This window comes from Stomoxys calcitrans, chromosome 5 (genome assembly GCF_963082655.1).
Source record: "Stomoxys calcitrans chromosome 5, idStoCalc2.1, whole genome shotgun sequence".
In the NCBI taxonomy this organism is placed as follows: Eukaryota; Metazoa; Arthropoda; class Insecta; order Diptera; family Muscidae; genus Stomoxys; species Stomoxys calcitrans.
Genome location: NC_081556.1, coordinates 120,610,896 through 120,616,895, shown reverse-complemented (window position 1 = coordinate 120,616,895; position 6,000 = coordinate 120,610,896).

Below are 6,000 nucleotides of genomic sequence, written 5' to 3'. Positions count from 1 at the left end.
ACATCCATCCATCCATCCAACTCGAAACAGTCATCATCCATCCAATCATCCATACAATTTTAATGGTGGTAACCGAATACACCAACAGGAATACAAGCAACAACAACAAAATGCATGCCAACCAACAACGGAGGAGATGATTTACAATGAGGCAACAGCAGCGGCAACAAGGACAAAAAGAAACGAATTAACTCCTCTCTGCCTTTGCCACAGCCATGACACAGGGAAGGCATCATTTTGTTGGTAACCAGGGAAGGGTTCTTCTCTTTCACTCTGCCTATCGAAACGGGCGTTATGTACGCCTTACGTTAAGGATACGTACGTACGTACGATCGTTATGTAGCCATGTATATTTGTTTGTCCGTAGTACATGGTCTGTATGTGGTACGTGATTTCATATTTATAATGGTTTTTGTAACTTTTTTTCGTTTTTCCCTTTCTTTTGTGCTTTCATAAAATTATAGAGCCGCGCATTTACAATGGTTAGTTGTGCTAGGAAGAGAGAACGAGGGGAAGTGGAGTGTAGGATATGCGAATCAGGGGAGAATTGTTTCCTTGCACTGCCAGCCATATAGAATCCATAGCATTTCTTCTTCCGTCCGTCTGTTCTTTTCTCCTTTTGGCAAATGACTGCAATGATGGTGGTGGCGGTAATGGTAACGTTGAAGGCGGTGGGGTGTGCATCAATTACGCAAAATATCAAGAAGATACAAAAAAAAAACTCTACAATATGAACTTGTTATTCAGGCTTTTGGCCTGTGTTGTGTTTCTTCCAAAGTTTATCCTCTGCCTTTCATTTCGCATCAGTCACAGTTCTTGGTAGAAACTCTAAAGGACAGAGGGAGGTCTTCTGCAGATTGTTTGGTAGTTATGACATAACTTGGTATGGCCATGGTATGTGCTGTACGGTCGTCGGTCGGATAATGCGCAACGCCTTAATGGCAACGTCAAATTTTCTGGCAAAACAGGGTAACGATACCCGACCACTTACAGTGTGTTAAACATTTCTGTAAAAGTTATGTTTTTTCTTGTTGTTGTCATTGTTGCTGTTGTATAGTTGCTACAAAACGATACATTTCTCAATACAGTGGGCTGGAAGGTTATTATGAACTTTTATGGACCTTTTTTTGTCCTAGGCAGGTTAATTTAGAAGACGGGCTATATCGAACTATATCTTTAGCCCCCATATGAACTGGTCTGCCGATCATAAACATTTCATTAAGGATTAGGGGCGCATACCGCACCCCCAACATGGCATACTACACCCATGCCATAACTATTAAGCCCAAAGAAAAGGGGCCTCCTTTTTAAAGCGGAGTTCGAACGGCGTACCCCATTGCGACACCTTTTTGGAAAACAGTTTTAACATGGCATAGTACCTCACAAATGACCCAAGCATTAGAAGGGAAAAACCACCTCTGAAAATTTATTCTTTTCGCCAGGATTCAAAACCAGGAGATCAGCATCATAGGCTGACATGCAAATCACTGCGGTACAGTGGCTTCATTAGGCCGGTTTAAGCCATATTTATTATCCGATTTCGCTGAAGTTTGGGACATTAAGATGTGTAAGATTTCTCGACATCCTTGTTAAATACGGCCCAGATTGGTCCAGATTTGGATATAGCTGCCATATAGACCGATTTTTTTATTTAAGGTGTTGGCCAATAAAAAGCGCATTTATTGTGTTAGGTCACTCGACATCCTTGTTCAATATGGCCCAGATCGGCCCAAATTTGGATTGAGCTGCCATATAGACCGATCTGTCGATTTTAGATCTCAGGTGCACAAAAGCCTCATTAATTATCCGATTTTGCTGAAACTTGGGACAGTGATTTGTGTTAGGTTACTCGACACCATTCTTCAATTTGTCCCAGATCTCGAACGAGATTTGGATATAGCTAACTAACAGATTTCTCTATTTAAGGATTTGGACCATAACAGGTGCATTTATTGTCCGATTGCGCGGAAATTTGGGAAAGAAAGTATTGTTAGTCCCTTCGAATTTTTTTTTCAATTTGGCCTCGATCGGTCCAGATTTGGATATATCTGCCATATAGACCGATCTCTCAATTTAAGGTCCTGGGCCGATAATAGGCGCATTTCTTGTTCGATTTCGCCGAAATTTCGGGCAGTGAGTTGAGTTTGGTCGTTCAACATCCTAATTTAATTTGACCCAGATCGATCCAGATTTGGATATGACTGCCATATAGACCGATCTCTCGATTTAAGATCTTGAGCCCATAAAATACCCATTTCTTGTCCGATTTCGCTGAAAATTGGAACAAGGAGTTGTGGTAGGCCCTTCCACATCTTTTTTCAATTTGGAACAGATCGGTCCGGATTTGGATATAGCTGACATATAGACCGATCTCTCGATTTAAGGTCTTGGCCCATAAATGGCGCATTTAATGTCCAATTTCACCGAAATTTGGGCCAGTGAGTTGTGTTTAGCCCTTCGACATCCTTTTTCAATATGACTCAGATTTGGATGTAGCTGTCATATAGACCGATCTCTCGATTTAAGGTCTTGGGCCTATAAAAGGTGAATTTAGTAACCGATTTAGCTGAATTTGGGCCTACTGAGTTACGTTAGTTCCCTCGACATTTGTACCTTGTATGGTTAAGATCGATCTATATTTCCATATAACTGCCATACAGGTCGATCTCTCGGTTTAAGGCATTGGGCCCATAAAAGGCGCATTTATTGCTCCATTTCGCTGAAATTTTGGGATATCAAGTTGTGTTAGGCACCTTTTTTATCTATTTAATACGGCCCAGATCGGTCCAGATTTGGATGTACCTGCCATATATACCAATCTCCCCATTTTAAGTTTTAGGCCCAAAAAGGTGAATTTATTAACCGATTTCGCCGAAATTTAGCACAATGAGTTGTGTAAGCCCTTTTTACATTCGTATAGAGCATGGTCAAGATCGGGCTATATTTAGATATAGCTGCCCTATATATACCGATCTCCCGATTTAAGTTCCTGGAACCATAAAAGCATGTTCATTGCTCGATTTAGCAGAAAATATACACTGTGGGCTGTGTTAGGCTCTTCGGCATTCGTGCCCAATATGGGACAGATTGATCCAGATTTTAATATATTGTAGCTGCCATACGTACCGATCTTGCGATTTCAGGTTTTAGGCGCAAAAAGTTAATTTTTTTAACCGATTTCGGTGGAATCAATTACAATGGCATTCGTACCGACATTCGTGCCGAGTTTGCTAAAGATCGGTCTATATGTCGATATAACTGCCATATAGACCGATGTTTTGGTTAAGGTCATGAACCTATAGAAGACGCATTTATTACCCGATTTGGCTGATATTTTGGACAGTAATTTATGTTCGGCCCCCGACATCCCAGTTTAATACGACCTAAAACGGTCTAGATTTGGATGTAGCTGCCTTATATACCGATCTCCCCACTTTAGGTACTAGGGCCATAAAAGCTGCATTTATTGAACGATTTCTCTGAAATTTGGCACAATGAGTTGCCTTAGGTCATTTTACATTCGAACATTCGTATGGTCAAGATCGGGATATATTTCGATATAGTAATGTCATATATACCGATGTCTCGATTTTAGTTCTGAGGACCATAAAAGCACGTTTAATACTCGATTTTGCTGAAATATGACGCAGTGGGCTGAGTTGGGCTCTTTGACAATCGTGTCCAATATCTCCAAGATCTGTTTATATTTAGGTATAGCAGCAAAAAAAATCGATATCCCGATTTAAGGTCTTTGGCCACTAAAAGGCGCATTTATGGTCTGATTATAACATAGTTCACGATTTAGGATTTTAGGCCCATCAAAGATGATTTTGCTTGAATTTCGTACAACGAGTTGGGTTAGACCCTTACACTTCCTGAGTATGGTGTAGAACGGACTATATAAAGATATAGTTTCTATGGGTTCATAATAATGCATTTTTCATCGTATTATGACGAAAGTTGTTTAATATGTATATCGGTGGCACACATTAGGATGGGGATAAAATCTTGATAGTGGGGGATAATAGGAGAGCTTGGAGATAGTCGAATGTATTGAGGATTATCTCTGTTTTACTTGTTCCCGTATGAAGTATTTGGTCACCCTGTGGTGACCGTTGTATGTTTTGGGTAGATCTTTATTTCGGCTAAAGTCGCTTTATTGCAATTATATTGTTCTCTTGAGAAAATGGTAAAAATCTTCCTCGCAATATTCGCAGCTTACAGACCTTATTCTAAGCAACTGGATTATTCAGCCTAAAGCCACAATCAACCACTTTCTCGTCTATGGCATGGACAAGTGTGTCTCTCGTGCTCCTCAATGTGAATCTTCCCTATGTTGCCTATGGTTATATCCTAGCAATGTGGACTTTCATCCTGTGTACTTCTTCAGAAGGAAAGTGCCAAGGTGTAAACCCTAGCGTCGTACAGTGGGAGAAAATCGAAAGAAAACTATTACAAAATATGTCGTGTGAGATCGGGTAGAGATATCTCTTTGAAATTTGGAATAGTTAGAGCTAAGGGTTAGTGAGATCCTTTGCAAAATTTCAAGGCCGGGCGCCTTTTGGAAGGCCCCTAAAGTTCGTCACCTCGGTATATATACCAAAAACTTTGTACTGCAAGCGCATTCATTGATAAATCTTCCCAAAACTTTGTACAACGCTTTCCAATTTCATGAAATTCGCCAGTAATGTCGAGAGTTATAAAAAAATCCTTTCTGCCAAATTTCGAGAGAATCGGTTAACAAAAGACAATTTTATTATATATATATATATATATATATATATATATATATATATATATATATATATATATATATATATATATATATATATATATATATATATATATATACATATATATATATATATATCGCCCGATTTTCACTCCCACTGAAAGAGCCACTGCAAGCCTATTGAGTGATCAATCTTCCCAAAACTTTGTACAACGCTTTCCTCGACGACTTCTACAATATGGTTCCTACATATATGTTCGTCCTATTTGCAGTAAGAATGCAACAAAATGGTCATTTGTTAACCGATTCTCTCGACATTTGGCAGGAAGGATTTTCTCATGACTTTTAACGTTACTGGTGCATTTCATAGAAATCGGTTCAGAATTAGATATAGCTCCCACTTTGCACTTATAGGGTAGGTTTTTACTCCAAATGTCCCCTATACCTAAAGTCCAAAAAAATTTTTGCACCCAACAGTATTTGTAGCCTCCACATCAAATTTACTAAGAAATTTTGTTTTTGAAACCATCTTTGCCCGAAAAGGGTATTTTGGGGTTTTTGTAAAAAATTCGGGCAGAATTAATTTTTGGTTTTTTAGCGACACTTTTATCTGCTAAATTCAAAAAAACCTATTAGATATCTTTTTTCGTTATTTTTTAGATTTTTTTAAATTCTTTTTTCAATTTTTTGAGACTTACAATAACCCTATGAAGTGCGGTTCAAATCGGTCATGAACCTGATATAGCTCTCATTGGAAGCCGCAATTGTTACCCGACTTGGGTGAAATTTTGAACGGAGTGTATAGTTACGAATTTCAATATCCATTATAAGTTTTTTATAAATGAGTCTACCTATAAGCTGATATAGATGCCATATCCTGATTAGTCTTTTACTGCCCTAGAAGTTCCAATTTTTGCCTCTTTTGGCAGAATTGGTCGTTTTTTTAATTGGGTGCATTATTTTGTTTGTTTGCCGTTGATTTTCGTTTTAAACAATTATAATTGAAAAATGAGTAAATGGTAAAACAGTTTTTCAAGCAAAAATAATATTTAAAAAATCCATTAACATTTTATAGGTCTTTTAAAGTTGTGGTCTGACCGGACCACAACGTAGAAAAAATCTTCGTCCATCCTAGGGTTTAACATTTATTTTATATGCTGACATTTATCTACCATATGCCGTTTAAATAATTAAATTATTTCATTCGGTTCTTAAGATTTGATTTTTAAAACGAAAAATCTCAAATCGTGCCACTGTGCGTCAGAGGC